General features: G+C 41.4%; 1 pseudogene; it reads left to right on the top strand.

The window, feature by feature from the left end:
• LOC138372334 (voltage-dependent T-type calcium channel subunit alpha-1G-like) overlaps positions 1 to 22,412 on the top strand; it is an 83,500-nt pseudogene that overhangs the window by 11,772 nt on the left and 49,316 nt on the right.

The following is a 22,412-nucleotide window of genomic DNA, read 5'->3' as shown; positions in this document are numbered from 1 at the left end:
GACTTCAGGCTGAAGGCGCAAGGAACATAAGGAGTCAGCAGGCCGTTGAGTCGCTTCGCCAGTCTGTACGTGGGTGTGGGTATCTGGCTAATGATTGGCCGAAGTGGGTTTCCAGGCTTGTGCGTCTTGACATTTCCATACGCATATCCAGGTTTATATTCCCCAATGATCTTTGGCAGGTGGAGTCCGGATTTCTTGGCGTTCACAGTTTCGATCAGTTTGTTGACCTTTGCTTTTAATTCGGCTGTAGTGTCCTTCGTTACCCTTTGGAACTTAGTTTGGTCAGAGAGTATGATGTTCATTTTCGCCAGATATTCGTCTTTTTTAAGAATGACATATATTGGCGACTTGTCACCTCTCCTGACAACTATCTCCTTGTTCTCACGAAGGCTTTTGGCTGCCGCTTTAAGCTCGGGGGACAGTATGGTGCTTCTGTAGTTGCCTCGATTCTTTCCTCCTTCTGCAATAAGTTCTGCTTGTAAGGTATCTTTGGTAGTGACCTTCTTTTGTGTCTCGAGGTCGAATATGTCGTCCAACAGAATTTCCAACTCTACTTTCCGGGCCATTTCACTCGGTCTGGACATAACATGACAGTTTATGCCCAGATTTAGGAGAGTGACTTGGTCCTCAGTGAGGTTAATTCCTGCAAGGTTCAGGAAGCCATCTCTTGGTCGTGGAATTGCCATAGGTCCTCCATATAATGTTGTTAGTTTCTTGATAATCCTTGTTTCAGTGCTGAGGTGATGTTGGTCTGTGAGGATGTCGAGGTGTTGTTCAATGCGGGTACGGATACTATGGTCGATGTTGCTATTTCTCCACTCGTTTGTAGCATGAAGTAGTTGCGTTTTGTTGTCTTTGATTTCATTCTCTGCCTTGTATATCTGATCACGAATCAGATCCTGGCGATATTTTATCGTGAAGGCTTGATTCCTTGCTGCTGGGTCGTGCACTTTAATATTAGTATATTTTGGTAGCAGTCTTTCCTGTAGACATATATTATTAAATATGACCGAAAAAGTAAGATTAATAATTCTAACACGAATTTTCTCAATCTTTCGTACATTACGCTTCACTGTTGGAGGTAAATCAAAAATCACTTCTCCAAAATTCATTTTTATTTCTAGTCTGACGCGACACGGGCGCGTTTCGTAAAACTTATTACATTTTCAAAGACTTCACAAATACACAACTGATTAGAACTTACGTCTCTCTGATATTATATCTACATTTGAGTGAGGTGGGAAGGATGATGTGGCATTAACACAAGACAGAACAGGGGATATTAATAGGGTATTAAAAGTATCAACACAAGACAGAACAGAAAACAATGGGTATTGAATAGAAGTGTTTGTAGAAAGCCTATTGGTCCATATTTCTTGATGCTTCTATATTGGAGCGGAGTCTTGAGGTGGGTAGAATATAGTTGTGCAATAATTGGCTGTTGATTGCTGGTGTTGACTTCTTGATGTGTAGTGCCTCGCAAACGTCAAGCCGCCTGCTATCGCTGTATCTATCGATGATTTCTGTGTTGTTTACTAGGATTTCTCTGGCGATGGTTTGGTTATGGGAAGAGATTATATGTTCCTTAATGGAGCCCTGTTGCTTATGCATCGTTAAACGCCTAGAAAGAGATGTTGTTGTCTTGCCTATATACTGGGTTTTTTGGAGCTTACAGTCCCCAAGTGGGCATTTGAAGGCATAGACGACGTTAGTCTCTTTTAAAGCGTTCTGTTTTGTGTCTGGAGAGTTTCTCATGAGTAGGCTGGCCGTTTTTCTGGTTTTATAGTAAATCGTCAGTTGTATCCTCTGATTTTTGTCTGTAGGGATAACGTTTCTATTAGCAATATCTTTCAGGACCCTTTCCTCCGTTTTATGAGCTGTGGAAAAGAAGTTCCTGTAAAATAGTCTAATAGGGGGTATAGGTGTTGTGTTAGTTGTCTCTTCAGAGGTTGCATGGCTTTTCACTTTCCTTCTTATGATGTCTTCGATGAAACCATTGGAGAAGCCGTTATTGACTAGAACCTGCCTTACCCTACAGAGTTCTTCGTCGACTTGCTTCCATTCTGAGCTGTGGCTGAGAGCACGGTCGACGTATGCGTTAACAACACTCCTCTTGTACCTGTCGGGGCAGTCGCTGTTGGCATTTAGGCACATTCCTATGTTTGTTTCCTTAGTGTAGACTGCAGTGTGGAAACCTCCGCCCTTTTCCATGACTGTTACATCTAGAAAAGGCAGCTTCCCATCCTTTTCCGTCTCGTAAGTGAAACGCAGCACGGAACTCTGCTCAAATGCCTCCTTCAGCTCCTGCAGATGTCTGACATCAGGTACCTGTGTAAAAATGTCGTCAACATACCTGCAGTATATGGCCGGTTTCAAGTTCATGTCGACTAAGACTTTTTGCTCGATGGTACCCATGTAGAAGTTTGCAAACAGGACACCTAGGGGAGAACCCATGGCGACCCCATCTACTTGCTTATACATGTGCCCATCCGGGCTCAAGAAGGGTGCCTCTTTAGTACAAGCTTGGAGTAGTTTCCTCAGAATACTTTCTGGCATGTCAAGAGGAGTACAGGCTGGATCACGATACACTCTGTCGGCTATCATTCCGATTGTCTCGTCCACAGGTACGTTGGTAAACAGCGATTCTACGTCCAACGAGGCTCTTATCCCTGTGGCCCGTGTGCCCCGCAGTAAGTCCACAAATTCCTTTGGAGACTTCAGGCTGAAGGCGCAAGGAACATAAGGAGTCAGCAGGCCGTTGAGTCGCTTCGCCAGTCTGTACGTGGGTGTGGGTATCTGGCTAATGATTGGCCGAAGTGGGTTTCCAGGCTTGTGCGTCTTGACATTTCCATACGCATATCCAGGTTTATATTCCCCAATGATCTTTGGCAGGTGGAGTCCGGATTTCTTGGCGTTCACAGTTTCGATCAGTTTGTTGACCTTTGCTTTTAATTCGGCTGTAGTGTCCTTCGTTACCCTTTGGAACTTAGTTTGGTCAGAGAGTATGATGTTCATTTTCGCCAGATATTCGTCTTTTTTAAGAATGACATATATTGGCGACTTGTCACCTCTCCTGACAACTATCTCCTTGTTCTCACGAAGGCTTTTGGCTGCCGCTTTAAGCTCGGGGGACAGTATGGTGCTTCTGTAGTTGCCTCGATTCTTTCCTCCTTCTGCAATAAGTTCTGCTTGTAAGGTATCTTTGGTAGTGACCTTCTTTTGTGTCTCGAGGTCGAATATGTCGTCCAACAGAATTTCCAACTCTACTTTCCGGGCCATTTCACTCGGTCTGGACATAACATGACAGTTTATGCCCAGATTTAGGAGAGTGACTTGGTCCTCAGTGAGGTTAATTCCTGCAAGGTTCAGGAAGCCATCTCTTGGTCGTGGAATTGCCATAGGTCCTCCATATAATGTTGTTAGTTTCTTGATAATCCTTGTTTCAGTGCTGAGGTGATGTTGGTCTGTGAGGATGTCGAGGTGTTGTTCAATGCGGGTACGGATACTATGGTCGATGTTGCTATTTCTCCACTCGTTTGTAGCATGAAGTAGTTGCGTTTTGTTGTCTTTGATTTCATTCTCTGCCTTGTATATCTGATCACGAATCAGATCCTGGCGATATTTTATCGTGAAGGCTTGATTCCTTGCTGCTGGGTCGTGCACTTTAATATTAGTATATTTTGGTAGCAGTCTTTCCTGTAGACATATATTATTAAATATGACCGAAAAAGTAAGATTAATAATTCTAACACGAATTTTCTCAATCTTTCGTACATTACGCTTCACTGTTGGAGGTAAATCAAAAATCACTTCTCCAAAATTCATTTTTATTTCTAGTCTGACGCGACACGGGCGCGTTTCGTAAAACTTATTACATTTTCAAAGACTTCACAAATACACAACTGATTAGAACTTACGTCTCTCTGATATTATATCTACATTTGAGTGAGGTGGGAAGGATGATGTGGCATTAACACAAGACAGAACAGGGGATATTAATAGGGTATTAAAAGTATCAACACAAGACAGAACAGAAAACAATGGGTATTGAATAGAAGTGTTTGTAGAAAGCCTATTGGTCCATATTTCTTGATGCTTCTATATTGGAGCGGAGTCTTGAGGTGGGTAGAATATAGTTGTGCAATAATTGGCTGTTGATTGCTGGTGTTGACTTCTTGATGTGTAGTGCCTCGCAAACGTCAAGCCGCCTGCTATCGCTGTATCTATCGATGATTTCTGTGTTGTTTACTAGGATTTCTCTGGCGATGGTTTGGTTATGGGAAGAGATTATATGTTCCTTAATGGAGCCCTGTTGCTTATGCATCGTTAAACGCCTAGAAAGAGATGTTGTTGTCTTGCCTATATACTGGGTTTTTTGGAGCTTACAGTCCCCAAGTGGGCATTTGAAGGCATAGACGACGTTAGTCTCTTTTAAAGCGTTCTGTTTTGTGTCTGGAGAGTTTCTCATGAGTAGGCTGGCCGTTTTTCTGGTTTTATAGTAAATCGTCAGTTGTATCCTCTGATTTTTGTCTGTAGGGATAACGTTTCTATTAGCAATATCTTTCAGGACCCTTTCCTCCGTTTTATGAGCTGTGGAAAAGAAGTTCCTGTAAAATAGTCTAATAGGGGGTATAGGTGTTGTGTTAGTTGTCTCTTCAGAGGTTGCATGGCTTTTCACTTTCCTTCTTATGATGTCTTCGATGAAACCATTGGAGAAGCCGTTATTGACTAGAACCTGCCTTACCCTACAGAGTTCTTCGTCGACTTGCTTCCATTCTGAGCTGTGGCTGAGAGCACGGTCGACGTATGCGTTAACAACACTCCTCTTGTACCTGTCGGGGCAGTCGCTGTTGGCATTTAGGCACATTCCTATGTTTGTTTCCTTAGTGTAGACTGCAGTGTGGAAACCTCCGCCCTTTTCCATGACTGTTACATCTAGAAAAGGCAGCTTCCCATCCTTTTCCGTCTCGTAAGTGAAACGCAGCACGGAACTCTGCTCAAATGCCTCCTTCAGCTCCTGCAGATGTCTGACATCAGGTACCTGTGTAAAAATGTCGTCAACATACCTGCAGTATATGGCCGGTTTCAAGTTCATGTCGACTAAGACTTTTTGCTCGATGGTACCCATGTAGAAGTTTGCAAACAGGACACCTAGGGGAGAACCCATGGCGACCCCATCTACTTGCTTATACATGTGCCCATCCGGGCTCAAGAAGGGTGCCTCTTTAGTACAAGCTTGGAGTAGTTTCCTCAGAATACTTTCTGGCATGTCAAGAGGAGTACAGGCTGGATCACGATACACTCTGTCGGCTATCATTCCGATTGTCTCGTCCACAGGTACGTTGGTAAACAGCGATTCTACGTCCAACGAGGCTCTTATCCCTGTGGCCCGTGTGCCCCGCAGTAAGTCCACAAATTCCTTTGGAGACTTCAGGCTGAAGGCGCAAGGAACATAAGGAGTCAGCAGGCCGTTGAGTCGCTTCGCCAGTCTGTACGTGGGTGTGGGTATCTGGCTAATGATTGGCCGAAGTGGGTTTCCAGGCTTGTGCGTCTTGACATTTCCATACGCATATCCAGGTTTATATTCCCCAATGATCTTTGGCAGGTGGAGTCCGGATTTCTTGGCGTTCACAGTTTCGATCAGTTTGTTGACCTTTGCTTTTAATTCGGCTGTAGTGTCCTTCGTTACCCTTTGGAACTTAGTTTGGTCAGAGAGTATGATGTTCATTTTCGCCAGATATTCGTCTTTTTTAAGAATGACATATATTGGCGACTTGTCACCTCTCCTGACAACTATCTCCTTGTTCTCACGAAGGCTTTTGGCTGCCGCTTTAAGCTCGGGGGACAGTATGGTGCTTCTGTAGTTGCCTCGATTCTTTCCTCCTTCTGCAATAAGTTCTGCTTGTAAGGTATTTTTGGTAGTGACCTTCTTTTGTGTCTCGAGGTCGAATATGTCGTCCAACAGAATTTCCAACTCTACTTTCCGGGCCATTTCACTCGGTCTGGACATAACATGACAGTTTATGCCCAGATTTAGGAGAGTGACTTGGTCCTCAGTGAGGTTAATTCCTGCAAGGTTCAGGAAGCCATCTCTTGGTCGTGGAATTGCCATAGGTCCTCCATATAATGTTGTTAGTTTCTTGATAATCCTTGTTTCAGTGCTGAGGTGATGTTAGTCTGTGAGGATGTCGAGGTGTTGTTCAATGCGGGTACGGATACTATGGTCGATGTTGCTATTTCTCCACTCGTTTGTAGCATGAAGTAGTTGCGTTTTGTTGTCTTTGATTTCATTCTCTGCCTTGTATATCTGATCACGAATCAGATCCTGGCGATATTTTATCGTGAAGGCTTGATTCCTTGCTGCTGGGTCGTGCACTTTAATATTAGTATATTTTGGTAGCAGTCTTTCCTGTAGACATATATTATTAAATATGACCGAAAAAGTAAGATTAATAATTCTAACACGAATTTTCTCAATCTTTCGTACATTACGCTTCACTGTTGGAGGTAAATCAAAAATCACTTCTCCAAAATTCATTTTTATTACTAGTCTGACGCGACACGGGCGCGTTTCGTAAAACTTATTACATTTTCAAAGACTTCACAAATACACAACTGATTAGAACTTACGTCTCTCTGATATTATATCTACATTTGAGTGAGGTGGGAAGGATGATGTGGCATTAACACAAGACAGAACAGGGGATATTAATAGGGTATTAAAAGTATCAACACAAGACAGAACAGAAAACAATGGGTATTGAATAGAAGTGTTTGTAGAAAGCCTATTGGTCCATATTTCTTGATGCTTCTATATTGGAGCGGAGTCTTGAGGTGGGTAGAATATAGTTGTGCAATAATTGGCTGTTGATTGCTGGTGTTGACTTCTTGATGTGTAGTGCCTCGCAAACGTCAAGCCGCCTGCTATCGCTGTATCTATCGATGATTTCTGTGTTGTTTACTAGGATTTCTCTGGCGATGGTTTGGTTATGGGAAGAGATTATATGTTCCTTAATGGAGCCCTGTTGCTTATGCATCGTTAAACGCCTAGAAAGAGATGTTGTTGTCTTGCCTATATACTGGGTTTTTTGGAGCTTACAGTCCCCAAGTGGGCATTTGAAGGCATAGACGACGTTAGTCTCTTTTAAAGCGTTCTGTTTTGTGTCTGGAGAGTTTCTCATGAGTAGGCTGGCCGTTTTTCTGGTTTTATAGTAAATCGTCAGTTGTATCCTCTGATTTTTGTCTGTAGGGATAACGTTTCTATTAGCAATATCTTTCAGGACCCTTTCCTCCGTTTTATGAGCTGTGGAAAAGAAGTTCCTGTAAAATAGTCTAATAGGGGGTATAGGTGTTGTGTTAGTTGTCTCTTCAGAGGTTGCATGGCTTTTCACTTTCCTTCTTATGATGTCTTCGATGAAACCATTGGAGAAGCCGTTATTGATTAGAACCTGCCTTACCCTACAGAGTTCTTCGTCGACTTGCTTCCATTCTGAGCTGTGGCTGAGAGCACGGTCGACGTATGCGTTAACAACACTCCTCTTGTACCTGTCGGGGCAGTCGCTGTTGGCATTTAGGCACATTCCTATGTTTGTTTCCTTAGTGTAGACTGCAGTGTGGAAACCTCCGCCCTTTTCCATGACTGTTACATCTAGAAAAGGCAGCTTCCCATCCTTTTCCGTCTCGTAAGTGAAACGCAGCACGGAACTCTGCTCAAATGCCTCCTTCAGCTCCTGCAGATGTCTGACATCAGGTACCTGTGTAAAAATGTCGTCAACATACCTGCAGTATATGGCCGGTTTCAAGTTCATGTCGACTAAGACTTTTTGCTCGATGGTACCCATGTAGAAGTTTGCAAACAGGACACCTAGGGGAGAACCCATGGCGACCCCATCTACTTGCTTATACATGTGCCCATCCGGGCTCAAGAAGGGTGCCTCTTTAGTACAAGCTTGGAGTAGTTTCCTCAGAATACTTTCTGGCATGTCAAGAGGAGTACAGGCTGGATCACGATACACTCTGTCGGCTATCATTCCGATTGTCTCGTCCACAGGTACGTTGGTAAACAGCGATTCTACGTCCAACGAGGCTCTTATCCCTGTGGCCCGTGTGCCCCGCAGTAAGTCCACAAATTCCTTTGGAGACTTCAGGCTGAAGGCGCAAGGAACATAAGGAGTCAGCAGGCCGTTGAGTCGCTTCGCCAGTCTGTACGTGGGTGTGGGTATCTGGCTAATGATTGGCCGAAGTGGGTTTCCAGGCTTGTGCGTCTTGACATTTCCATACGCATATCCAGGTTTATATTCCCCAATGATCTTTGGCAGGTGGAGTCCGGATTTCTTGGCGTTCACAGTTTCGATCAGTTTGTTGACCTTTGCTTTTAATTCGGCTGTAGTGTCCTTCGTTACCCTTTGGAACTTAGTTTGGTCAGAGAGTATGATGTTCATTTTCGCCAGATATTCGTCTTTTTTAAGAATGACATATATTGGCGACTTGTCACCTCTCCTGACAACTATCTCCTTGTTCTCACGAAGGCTTTTGGCTGCCGCTTTAAGCTCGGGGGACAGTATGGTGCTTCTGTAGTTGCCTCGATTCTTTCCTCCTTCTGCAATAAGTTCTGCTTGTAAGGTATCTTTGGTAGTGACCTTCTTTTGTGTCTCGAGGTCGAATATGTCGTCCAACAGAATTTCCAACTCTACTTTCCGGGCCATTTCACTCGGTCTGGACATAACATGACAGTTTATGCCCAGATTTAGGAGAGTGACTTGGTCCTCAGTGAGGTTAATTCCTGCAAGGTTCAGGAAGCCATCTCTTGGTCGTGGAATTGCCATAGGTCCTCCATATAATGTTGTTAGTTTCTTGATAATCCTTGTTTCAGTGCTGAGGTGATGTTGGTCTGTGAGGATGTCGAGGTGTTGTTCAATGCGGGTACGGATACTATGGTCGATGTTGCTATTTCTCCACTCGTTTGTAGCATGAAGTAGTTGCGTTTTGTTGTCTTTGATTTCATTCTCTGCCTTGTATATCTGATCACGAATCAGATCCTGGCGATATTTTATCGCGAAGGCTTGATTCCTTGCTGCTGGGTCGTGCACTTTAATATTAGTATATTTTGGTAGCAGTCTTTCCTGTAGACATATATTATTAAATATGACCGAAAAAGTAAGATTAATAATTCTAACACGAATTTTCTCAATCTTTCGTACATTACGCTTCACTGTTGGAGGTAAATCAAAAATCACTTCTCCAAAATTCATTTTTATTTCTAGTCTGACGCGACACGGGCGCGTTTCGTAAAACTTATTACATTTTCAAAGACTTCACAAATACACAACTGATTAGAACTTACGTCTCTCTGATATTATATCTACATTTGAGTGAGGTGGGAAGGATGATGTGGCATTAACACAAGACAAAACAGGGGATATTAATAGGGTATTAAAAGTATCAACACAAGACAGAACAGAAAACAATGGGTATTGAATAGAAGTGTTTGTAGAAAGCCTATTGGTCCATATTTCTTGATGCTTCTATATTGGAGCGGAGTCTTGAGGTGGGTAGAATATAGTTGTGCAATAATTGGCTGTTGATTGCTGGTGTTGACTTCTTGATGTGTAGTGCCTCGCAAACGTCAAGCCGCCTGCTATCGCTGTATCTATCGATGATTTCTGTGTTGTTTACTAGGATTTCTCTGGCGATGGTTTGGTTATGGGAAGAGATTATATGTTCCTTAATGGAGCCCTGTTGCTTATGCATCGTTAAACGCCTAGAAAGAGATGTTGTTGTCTTGCCTATATACTGGGTTTTTTGGAGCTTACAGTCCCCAAGTGGGCATTTGAAGGCATAGACGACGTTAGTCTCTTTTAAAGCGTTCTGTTTTGTGTCTGGAGAGTTTCTCATGAGTAGGCTGGCCGTTTTTCTGGTTTTATAGTAAATCGTCAGTTGTATCCTCTGATTTTTGTCTGTAGGGATAACGTTTCTATTAGCAATATCTTTCAGGACCCTTTCCTCCGTTTTATGAGCTGTGGAAAAGAAGTTCCTGTAAAATAGTCTAATAGGGGGTATAGGTGTTGTGTTAGTTGTCTCTTCAGAGGTTGCATGGCTTTTCACTTTCCTTCTTATGATGTCTTCGATGAAACCATTGGAGAAGCCGTTATTGACTAGAACCTGCCTTACCCTACAGAGTTCTTCGTCGACTTGCTTCCATTCTGAGCTGTGGCTGAGAGCACGGTCGACGTATGCGTTAACAACACTCCTCTTGTACCTGTCGGGGCAGTCGCTGTTGGCATTTAGGCACATTCCTATGTTTGTTTCCTTAGTGTAGACTGCAGTGTGGAAACCTCCGCCCTTTTCCATGACTGTTACATCTAGAAAAGGCAGCTTCCCATCCTTTTCCGTCTCGTAAGTGAAACGCAGCACGGAACTCTGCTCAAATGCCTCCTTCAGCTCCTGCAGATGTCTGACATCAGGTACCTGTGTAAAAATGTCGTCAACATACCTGCAGTATATGGCCGGTTTCAAGTTCATGTCGACTAAGACTTTTTGCTCGATGGTACCCATGTAGAAGTTTGCAAACAGGACACCTAGGGGAGAACCCATGGCGACCCCATCTACTTGCTTATACATGTGCCCATCCGGGCTCAAGAAGGGTGCCTCTTTAGTACAAGCTTGGAGTAGTTTCCTCAGAATACTTTCTGGCATGTCAAGAGGAGTACAGGCTGGATCACGATACACTCTGTCGGCTATCATTCCGATTGTCTCGTCCACAGGTACGTTGGTAAACAGCGATTCTACGTCCAACGAGGCTCTTATCCCTGTGGCCCGTGTGCCCCGCAGTAAGTCCACAAATTCCTTTGGAGACTTCAGGCTGAAGGCGCAAGGAACATAAGGAGTCAGCAGGCCGTTGAGTCGCTTCGCCAGTCTGTACGTGGGTGTGGGTATCTGGCTAATGATTGGCCGAAGTGGGTTTCCAGGCTTGTGCGTCTTGACATTTCCATACGCATATCCAGGTTTATATTCCCCAATGATCTTTGGCAGGTGGAGTCCGGATTTCTTGGCGTTCACAGTTTCGATCAGTTTGTTGACCTTTGCTTTTAATTCGGCTGTAGTGTCCTTCGTTACCCTTTGGAACTTAGTTTGGTCAGAGAGTATGATGTTCATTTTCGCCAGATATTCGTCTTTTTTAAGAATGACATATATTGGCGACTTGTCACCTCTCCTGACAACTATCTCCTTGTTCTCACGAAGGCTTTTGGCTGCCGCTTTAAGCTCGGGGGACAGTATGGTGCTTCTGTAGTTGCCTCGATTCTTTCCTCCTTCTGCAATAAGTTCTGCTTGTAAGGTATCTTTGGTAGTGACCTTCTTTTGTGTCTCGAGGTCGAATATGTCGTCCAACAGAATTTCCAACTCTACTTTCCGGGCCATTTCACTCGGTCTGGACATAACATGACAGTTTATGCCCAGATTTAGGAGAGAGACTTGGTCCTCAGTGAGGTTAATTCCTGCAAGGTTCAGGAAGCCATCTCTTGGTCGTGGAATTGCCATAGGTCCTCCATATAATGTTGTTAGTTTCTTGATAATCCTTGTTTCAGTGCTGAGGTGATGTTGGTCTGTGAGGATGTCGAGGTGTTGTTCAATGCGGGTACGGATACTATGGTCGATGTTGCTATTTCTCCACTCGTTTGTAGCATGAAGTAGTTGCGTTTTGTTGTCTTTGATTTCATTCTCTGCCTTGTATATCTGATCACGAATCAGATCCTGGCGATATTTTATCGTGAAGGCTTGATTCCTTGCTGCTGGGTCGTGCACTTTAATATTAGTATATTTTGGTAGCAGTCTTTCCTGTAGACATATATTATTAAATATGACCGAAAAAGTAAGATTAATAATTCTAACACGAATTTTCTCAATCTTTCGTACATTCATGGCAATTCCACGACCAAGAGATGGCTTCCTGAACCTTGCAGGAATTAACCTCACTGAGGACCAAGTCACTCTCCTAAATCTGGGCATAAACTGTCATGTTATGTCCAGACCGAGTGAAATGGCCCGGAAAGTAGAGTTGGAAATTCTGTTGGACGACATATTCGACCTCGAGACACAAAAGAAGGTCACTACCAAAGATACCTTACAAGCAGAACTTATTGCAGAAGGAGGAAAGAATCGAGGCAACTACAGAAGCACCATACTGTCCCCCGAGCTTAAAGCGGCAGCCAAAAGCCTTCGTGAGAACAAGGAGATAGTTGTCAGGAGAGGTGACAAGTCGCCAATATATGTCATTCTTAAAAAAGACGAATATCTGGCGAAAATGAACATCATACTCTCTGACCAAACTAAGTTCCAAAGGGTAACGAAGGACACTACAGCCGAATTAAAAGCAAAGGTCAACAAACTGATCGAAACTGTGAACGCCAAGAAATCCGGACTCCACCTGCCAAAGATCATTGGGGAATATAAACCTGGATATGCGTATGGAAATGTCAAGACGCACAAGCCTGGAAACCCACTTCGGCCAATCATTAGCCAGATACCCACACCCACGTACAGACTGGCGAAGCGACTCAACGGCCTGCTGACTCCTTATGTTCCTTGCGCCTTCAGCCTGAAGTCTCCAAAGGAATTTGTGGACTTACTGTGGGGCACACGGGCCACAGGGATAAGAGCCTCGTTGGACGTAGAATCGCTGTTTACCAACGTACCTGTGGACGAGACAATCGGAATGATAGCCGACAGAGTGTATCGTGATCCAGCCTGTACTCCTCTTGACATGCCAGAAAGTATTCTGAGGAAACTACTCCAAGCTTGTACTAAAGAGGCACCCTTCTTGAGCCCGGATGGGCACATGTATAAGCAAGTAGATGGGGTCGCCATGGGTTCTCCCCTAGGTGTCCTGTTTGCAAACTTCTACATGGGTACCATCGAGCAAAAAGTCTTAGTCGACATGAACTTGAAACCGGCCATATACTGCAGGTATGTTGACGACATTTTTACACAGGTACCTGATGTCAGACATCTGCAGGAGCTGAAGGAGGCATTTGAGCAGAGTTCCGTGCTGCGTTTCACTTACGAGACGGAAAAGGATGGGAAGCTGCCTTTTCTAGATGTAACAGTCATGGAAAAGGGCGGAGGTTTCCACACTGCAGTCTACACTAAGGAAACAAACATAGGAATGTGCCTAAATGCCAACAGCGACTGCCCCGACAGGTACAAGAGGAGTGTTGTTAACGCATACGTCGACCGTGCTCTCAGCCACAGCTCAGAATGGAAGCAAGTCGACGAAGAACTCTGTAGGGTAAGGCAGGTTCTAGTCAATAACGGCTTCTCCAATGGTTTCATCGAAGACATCATAAGAAGGAAAGTGAAAAGCCATGCAACCTCTGAAGAGACAACTAACACAACACCTATACCCCCTATTAGACTATTTTACAGGAACTTCTTTTCCACAGCTCATAAAACGGAGGAAAGGGTCCTGAAAGATATTGCTAATAGAAACGTTATCCCTACAGACAAAAATCAGAGGATACAACTGACGATTTACTATAAAACCAGAAAAACGGCCAGCCTACTCATGAGAAACTCTCCAGACACAAAACAGAACGCTTTAAAAGAGACTAACGTCGTCTATGCCTTCAAATGCCCACTTGGGGACTGTAAGCTCCAAAAAACCCAGTATATAGGCAAGACAACAACATCTCTTTCTAGGCGTTTAACGATGCATGAGCAACAGGGCTCCATTAAGGAACATATAATCTCTTCCCATAACCAAACCATCGCCAGAGAAATCCTAGTAAACAACACAGAAATCATCGATAGATACAGCGATAGCAGGCGGCTTGACGTTTGCGAGGCACTACACATCAAGAAGTCAACACCAGCAATCAACAGCCAATTATTGCACAACTATATTCTACCCACCTCAAGACTCCGCTCCAATATAGAAGCATCAAGAAATATGGACCAATAGGCTTTCTACAAACACTTCTATTCAATACCCATTGTTTTCTGTTCTGTCTTGTGTTGATACTTTTAATACCCTATTAATATCCCCTGTTCTGTCTTGTGTTAATGCCACATCATCCTTCCCACCTCACTCAAATGTAGATATAATATCAGAGAGACGTAAGTTCTAATCAGTTGTGTATTTGTGAAGTCTTTGAAAATGTAATAAGTTTTACGAAACGCGCCCGTGTCGCGTCAGACTAGAAATAAAAATGAATTTTGGAGAAGTGATTTTTGATTTACCTCCAACAGTGAAGCGTAATGTACGAAAGATTGAGAAAATTCGTGTTAGAATTATTAATCTTACTTTTTCGGTCATATTTAATAATATATGTCTACAGGAAAGACTGCTACCAAAATATACTAATATATATATATATATATATATATATATATATATATATATATATATATATATATATATATATATATATATATATATATATATATATATATATATATATATGTATATATATATATATATATATATATATATATATATATATATATATATATATATATATATATATATATATATATATATATATATAAGTTTGTGTGTGTGTAATTTATATAAATAAATAATTAAATATTAATTTTGTAAATATCTTTTCAGGGAAAACTTGCAAGTACAATTCGTATACAAGAGGGGCAACAAGAGCCAGAGGATGTCTACTAAGAAAATATATGTCTTTATCCTCACACTCTTGATATATGGTCTTCTCTGGTCTCTTTATTTTCTCTCCTCACAAATGTCCCTTTTTTTTATTTCTTTTACGTTTCTCTCCTGTTTTTCTTGTCTTTTAATCTCTCCTTTCCTCCTCTCTTCTAACACCTCTCGTCTCCTGTCTCTTCTAGCTTCTCTCTTCCTTTACTTTTTACATTTGTGGTATTCATTTATGTCATTTTTATCTTGTATATTTTTCTTGTATCTTTTTCTTATCTTGTGTTTCTCTTCCCCTTCTCTTCAATGATTTCTCATTTCTCTCCTCTCTCTGTTGTTTCTGTTCTGTCTTCTCTCTCCTTGCCTTAATTTTGTTCTGTCTCCTCTTTTGTTGTGTGTGTCTTTCTGTCTCTGTCTGTCTGTCTCTGTCTGTCTGTCTGTCTCTCTCTCTCTCTCTCTCTCTCTCTCTCTCTCTCTCTCTCTCTCTCTCTTTCTTTCTCTTTCTTTCTCTCGCTCTCTCTCTGGCTCTCTTGCTCTCTCTCTCTGGCTCTCTCTCTCTCTCTCTCTGGCTCTCTCTCTCTCTCTCTCTCTCTCTCTCTCTCTCTCTCTCTCTCTCTCTCTCTCTCTCTCTCTCTCTCGCTCTCTCTCTCTCTCTCTCTCTCTCTCTCTCTCTCTCTCTCTCTCGCTCTCTCTCTCTCTCTCGCTCTCTCTCTCTCTCTCGCTCTCTCTCTCTGGCTCTCTTGCTCTCTGGCTCTCTCTCTCTCTCTCTGGCTCTCTCTCTCTCTCTGGCTATGGCTCTCTCTCTCTGGCTATGGCTCTCTCTCTCTCTCTCTGGCTCTCTCTCTCCTGGCTCTGGCTCTCTCTCTCTCGCTCTCTGGCTCTCTCTCTCTGGCTCTCTCTCTCTCTCTCTCTCTCTCTCTGGCTCTCTCTCTCTCTGGCTCTGACTCTCTCTCTCTCTGGCTCTGGCTCACGCTCTCTCTCTCTCTGGCTCTATTTCTCTGGCTCTGTGGCGCTCTCTCTCTGGCTCTGGGTCTCTCTCTGGCTCTCATATTTCATTTGATTTAAAAATGTCTGAGATTTTTACTTAATCTAAGTTCTATTGCATGGTGCTAATATGAATATTATACATGACTGTTTTTTCTTTTCTTTCTCTCTCTCTTTCTCCCTTTCTTTCTTTCTCTTTCTTTCCTTCTCTCTCTCTTTTTCTTTCTCTTTCTACATGAATATTATACTTGACTGTGTTTACATTCACTTGTAGATTTTTATTTTTAGTTAATTAGTCCTAAACTTTTGATTAATAGATTTTTATTATTAGTCATAGAAAAACTATAGTGTTATATGTATACTCGGAAAATTTTACTTGTTTTAGTTTTAAGTAACAATAACTGCTTGTAACGTCAGACTGATCTCAGCATGACATGAATCACAGGCTGCTTGATCACAAAATCTATTGTGTTCACATATTGCATATATAGATTTTTATAGATTTTTAAATTTTTACTTTTATATTCTGTTATAGATATAGTCTATATATTTAGAGCTATTACATATATTTTGTTGTATTACTCATTCTTAATTAAATAAATATAATATTTTAATTATCTTTTTGTACCCTATTTATTTGTAATTTACACATACATATATAGGATGTCCATTTCTTTCTCAGATATGTCTTCTTTCTTTCTCTCCCTTTCTATTTCAGATATGAATTAAAAAATTATTATACCCTAATTTACCCTAAACGTTTTAATGTAGGTAATTAAAAGATTATAAAAAAGTTTTTAGAAATGTTAATTATTTACGGTCTAAGGTTGTATATAAAAGTTCTCAAAAAAACTTTTCTAAACGTAATTATAAACGTGCTGAAAACAATGAAATGTCGTTTTTAGGATGTTTTAAAAACATGAAAATGTTTGCTGGGATAGGACCCATTATCACCACACCAGAAATAAATATCTCTTTGATATCCCCAGGGTCAAACTTAATATGTGTTAACACTCTATGCAAATTAAGGGACCTAGTCTATGGAACTCACTCCCTAGTGAATTGAAAAACTGTAAAACTTTTGCCTTATTTAAAAGCAAAACCAAAAAGTACCTAATTTCATCTTCTTAGTTTCCTACACTGAGCTTTAAATTTGCTCTGTACCTAGTGTTACCCAATCTCCTAATTTTTATGTAGTATCACACAACCTTATCATTGTGTTCATTGCTGTCTTCTTTTATGTGCTAGCCATATGCTGGATTGTGACTACCAATTTTTGTCAACTACCATTCAAGCTGTCATTGCAATCAATCTTATATTGTTTCTGCTGTATTGTGCCTACCAATTTTTGTCAACTACCATTCAAGCTGTCATTGCAATCAATCTTAGCTACCTATGTGCTTTAATATACTGTACCTACAATTTTCTCTCATCATATATTTTTCATTCCACGTAACTGTTATCATTTTTTTGTCTATAAATTTTGCAAGCATTTACCTTCTTAAAATTTTCTTAGATTAAGGACCTGCCCGAAACGCTGCGCGTGCTAGTGGCTTTACAAGACGGTAATTACCATATTATGTATCCTCACATTCCCAATGTACATTCTTGTATATGCATAAATAAATAAATAAATAAATAAAGAGTTGCTCGGTCGATCGATCTGTCCGGGGTCGGAGCTCGGCTATTATAAAAATACACGTATCTTCGCTTTAAATTTAAATATACCCATGGTAAGGTATTTAGAATGAAGCTTATATTTCTATCTTTCTTGTGACATATAAAACTCTTACGTTTATTAAGAAATCTGCGTGAAATAGGCATGGTTCTGAGATGAATGCTGCGGTTTTCGAGCTCGACGCGCGACAATGGACGCCAAACACATCCAGTGGGTGTTATTGGACCCCATACCCATTCTATGGGTGGTTGGAGCCCCATACTCATTCTATGGGTGGTTGGAGCCCCATACCCATCCTGTGGGTTGTAGTGGACGCCATACTCATCCTGTGGGTGGTATTGGACCCCATTCCCTTCCTGTGGGTGGATGAGGTCCCCATACTCATCCTGTGGGTGGATGTGACCCTCATACCCATCCTGTGGGTGGTATTGGACCCCTTACCCACCTAACAGGTGGTAGTGGACAATATACCCATCCTAGCTATAGTTGGTATAGTAGACACAATAATATCCTGTTTGCAGTAGTTTACCCCATAGACTTTGCAACGTAACATCGTTTTCTGTTAGCGTTCCTACAAAACATCCTTTAAAGATTTGTAAAGCACAAACTATGGTATATAATATTGATTGACGAAGGACTGTTATTCTATGTAATAATTTTTAGTGCTTATTATAATTTACTAAGAACAACTAATATTTCTCAAAACAAAACTACGAGCCTTCAATAGGAAGTAGCTGATCTGTAATATTCTAAGAGCATGGACAATAGTAGGTAAATTTTACAACCCATGTGGGATCTGAAAACTACAATTTTCCTTATAATTGAACCAATCACGACTATTCTGCTATCTAGGTTGACGGACGGGTACTGTGAAACGTAAATTGGTACGTGAGGAAGAGTTTGGGTTTTGGAAAAAAAGTAACTGGGAATATATCACACATTTACTAAGTCATATTCAACATATTGACTTTAAGCATTAAGTCATATATGTACTGTCTTGTGTGAGAACGAACTTATTTCTCAAAACAAAACTACGAGCCTTCAATAGGAAGTAGCTGATCTGTAATATTCTAAGAGCATGGACAATAGTAGGTAAATTTTACAACCCATGTGGGATCTGAAAACTACAATTTTCCTTATAATTGAACCAATCACGACTATTCTGCTATCTAGGTTGACGGACGGGTACTGTGAATCGTAAATTGGTACGTGAGGAAGAGTTTGGGTTTTGGAAAAAAAGTAACTGGGAATATATCACATATTTACTAAGTCATATTCAACATATTGACTTTAAGCATTAAGTCATATATGTGCTGTCTTGTGTGAGAACGGGTTGCCTACGCTGGACACGTTCAAGTGAATTTATATCCATTCTATAATATGGCTACCAAAACTGAACTGCATAATCTAAATGGGGCCTAACTAGAGCAAGATATAGCTTGAGAACCACACCAGGTGTCTTGTTACTAACGCTGCGATTAATAAATCCAAGTGTCCGATTTGCCTTATTACGAACATTTATGCAGTGATCCTTTTGTTTTAAATTCTTACTAATCATAACTCCCAGATCCCTTTCGCAATTCGACTTCGCAATCTCAACACCATCTAGCTCGTATCTTGTAACCCTATCATCATTACCAAACCTCAGAACTTTACATTTATCAGCATTAAACTGCATCTGCCAATCCTTCGACCATTTCAAAACCCTATCTAGATCAACTTGAAGTGATTGTGAGTCCTCCTCCGAATTAATTTCCCTACCGATTTTTGTATCATCGGCAAATTTGCAAATGTTGCTACTCAAACCTGAATCTAAATCATTTATATATATTATAAACAACAGAGGTCCCAGGACAGAGCCCTGAGGCACCCCGCTTACAACATTTTCCCACTCTGACTTGACTCCATTTATACTAACTCTCTGTTTCCTTTGGTATAGCCATGCCCTAATCCAGCTTAATATAGCATCCGCAATACCATGAGACTCTATCTTTTTAATCAGTCTTTCATGTGGCACTGTATCAAAAGCTTTGCTAAAGTCAAGGTATACAACATCGCAATCCTTACCACTATCAACTGCCTCAACAATGCTAGAATAAAAAGATAACAAATTTGTTAAACATGAACGGCCATTTATAAAACCATGTTGCGACTCAATTATTAATTTATGTTTTTCAAGATGAAGACGAATTTTATTTGCTATTATAGATTCGAGTAACTTTCCCACAATAGACGTTAGGCTAATTGGTCGATAGTTAGACGCAAGTGATCTATCTCCTTTCTTAAAAACTGGTATCACATTAGCAACTTTCCAAAACTCTGGCACTCTGCCTGACTCTAGTGATTTATTAAATATGGTTGCCAGTGGGTCACAAAGCTCCTCTTTGCATTCTTTAAGCACCCTGGCAAACACTTCATCCGGCCCTGGGGATTTGTTTGGTTTGAGTTTTACTATTTGTTTAAGAACACCCTGGTAACTGCTAAACTCGTCAACCTGTCCTCGTCCCCACCTATATAGACTTGTTCGGCTGAAGGCATATTGTTAAGTTCCTCTTTAGTAAATACAGATACAAAATATTTAAATATTTATTAAAAATACTACTCATCTCTTCATCACTATCTGTTATTTGACCTGTCTCAGTTTTTAATGGACCTATCCTTTCCCTAGTCTTAGTACGATATAACTGAAAAAAACCTTTAGGATTTGTCTTTGCTTGCCCTGCTATGCGAACTTCATAGCTTCTTTTTGCTTTCCTTATCTCTTTTTTAACATTTCTAACCAGTTGTACGAATTCCTGTTCTAAAGTGACCTCCCCATTTTAATCCTTTTGTACCAAGCTCTCTTTTTACCTATAAGGTTCTTCAAATTCTTTGTTATCCACTTTGGGTCATTAGTATTCGATCTATTCAATTTGTATGGTATGCTCACCCCTTTTGGGGTGAGCATACCATACGCAAGGGGATGCTCACCCCTTTTGGGACTGGATATATTTTGTGCTACTAATTGTGATTGGGTCATTCTTCATGATCAACTTGTGCCTGGTTGTTATTGCTACTCAGTTTTCAGAGACTAAGAAGCGAGAAATGGAGCGAATGAAAATGGAGCGTGCCAGGTTTCAGTCAACTAGTACACTTGCATCTGGTTCCACTTCGGAACCAAATTCATGCTATGCAGAAATTATAAAATATATTGCTCACTTATGGAGACGAGGAAAGAGAAAATTTTACATTCGGTACAAACAGTTTCGCCGGAGAAACAAGTCTGATCATCCTCATCAGCTGAGCCTCAAGAAGCAGCGTCGTCGTCGACAATATGAGGCAGCACAGAGTGCCATTATCAGTCAGGAAGGTGGAGCATCTGGAGTGCCAAGCACTGTAGTAGCCATGGCTCCTACTGTTGGTGGCATTGGACCTGGTGGAGCCTTAACTGTGATGAATAACATAAGCTCAACATCTCCACAGCTTTTGTCACCTCCAGAAGTACACGAAGTTCCAGACGACTCGAGAAACAATAATGCTCCCTGCATTAGCCCAGAATTTTCTGACATAGATCCTCAAGCCTCCACACATCGTCCTGTTCTCCTCAAAATCTCAAGCGGTACAAGTGGGGATGGCAGCAATGAGCTCTTGCCACCATCACCAGGTGGTCAGGGCACCTGTACCCCACAACAGCATCGACGCAGCTCTGTCATGTTCAGTGATGTAGTGCTTCTCCATGGTCATGCTGGGGAGACAGCAACAAAAAATGTCTGTCACAGTGAGAAGACTACGCAAACTGACGATGAACCTCTAGATCCATCATATTTCCGTGAGCCCTTACCCCATCACCTCACACACCAGGACCACCTTCTCTTATGCCCCCTGCTCTACTACCCCCAGCCCTCCTACCCCTTAACAGGAATAAATCTTCCTTGCGTTCTGTCTCGCGAACACCCTCAAATAATGGTTCAGGGGGAAAAGGTTCTCTCACTTGTGGAGAACTACTGGCACTTAGTGGTCCTCTTTCTGCTGCTTTGCCCACACACTTGGGCATTGACTCCCGTTCCGTCCACACACTTTATTCTTCATTGGCCAAAGGAGTCAAACACTTTTCAGCACCAACTTTATTCTTTTCTGCTGATCAAGCCCCTGCAGGTTTCACAAATTACTATTCAGAGTCTGATTCCTGTGACTCAAAGTCTGACTGGAGTGATGAAGATTGGAAGGATGAGGGGACAAAACAGCCTTCTTTAGCCCACAGATTTTGTTCACAAATTCGTGTGTATATCCACACGGATCCACCAGCTTCTTCGTATGAAGAAGCTGGTGGATCACCGATACTTTCCACGGGGCATTCTTATTGCTTTCCTCATCAACACCCTCAGCATGGGCATCGAGTACCATAACCAGCCAATGATGTTGACAATTATTGTGGAACTGAGCAACTTCGTCTTCTCAGCCGTGTTTGCCGTCGAAATGTTGCTAAAGATTATTGCCGAGGGACCCTTTGGTTACATAAGCAATGGTTTCAATGTTTTTGATGGCATCATTGTCATCCTCAGGTAATGTGATAATAAATTTGAGAAAGTTGTTTGTAAGCTAATTTTTATTTTATGCAAATTTTTTTGCATTATTAGATTTAAGATTGTATTTTCTGACATGTCAAAAATAATTCCAGATACAATAAATGGAAATTGGTTGGTACAAAGTTGTTATATTGTTAGAAAAATGCTAAGTTGATTTTTGAAGCACAAAAACAGTAATTTTATTACTACATATATGTAGTATTCAACACGAATATACAAACATCACTAACAACTTGAAATAATAATAAGATAAGAATAAAGGACACTACAGAAAGCATAAGTATACTTAGCTCCATACCCATTGAATTTTCATGTCATCTTCCACCTAAGGTGAGCATGGGATTAACAAGTGGATAATCTGGGAACATACAAACCAAACCCTCAAAGAAACATGCTAAAACCTCTCTTAACTACAACTCTCCTCTCAAAACCTCTCTCTCAACAACAACGGCGAGAAACAATGTGCAGAGTTTCTTTCACCCTATGCCCCTGTTACCTAGCAGTAAAATAGGTACCTGGGTGTTAGTCA

The sequence above is a fragment of the Procambarus clarkii genome, chromosome 38 (genome assembly GCF_040958095.1).
Source record: "Procambarus clarkii isolate CNS0578487 chromosome 38, FALCON_Pclarkii_2.0, whole genome shotgun sequence".
Lineage (NCBI taxonomy): Eukaryota > Metazoa > Arthropoda > Malacostraca > Decapoda > Cambaridae > Procambarus > Procambarus clarkii.
The sequence above is the reverse complement of the archived record's forward strand: the minus strand, read 5'-3'. Positions and strand labels throughout refer to the sequence as shown.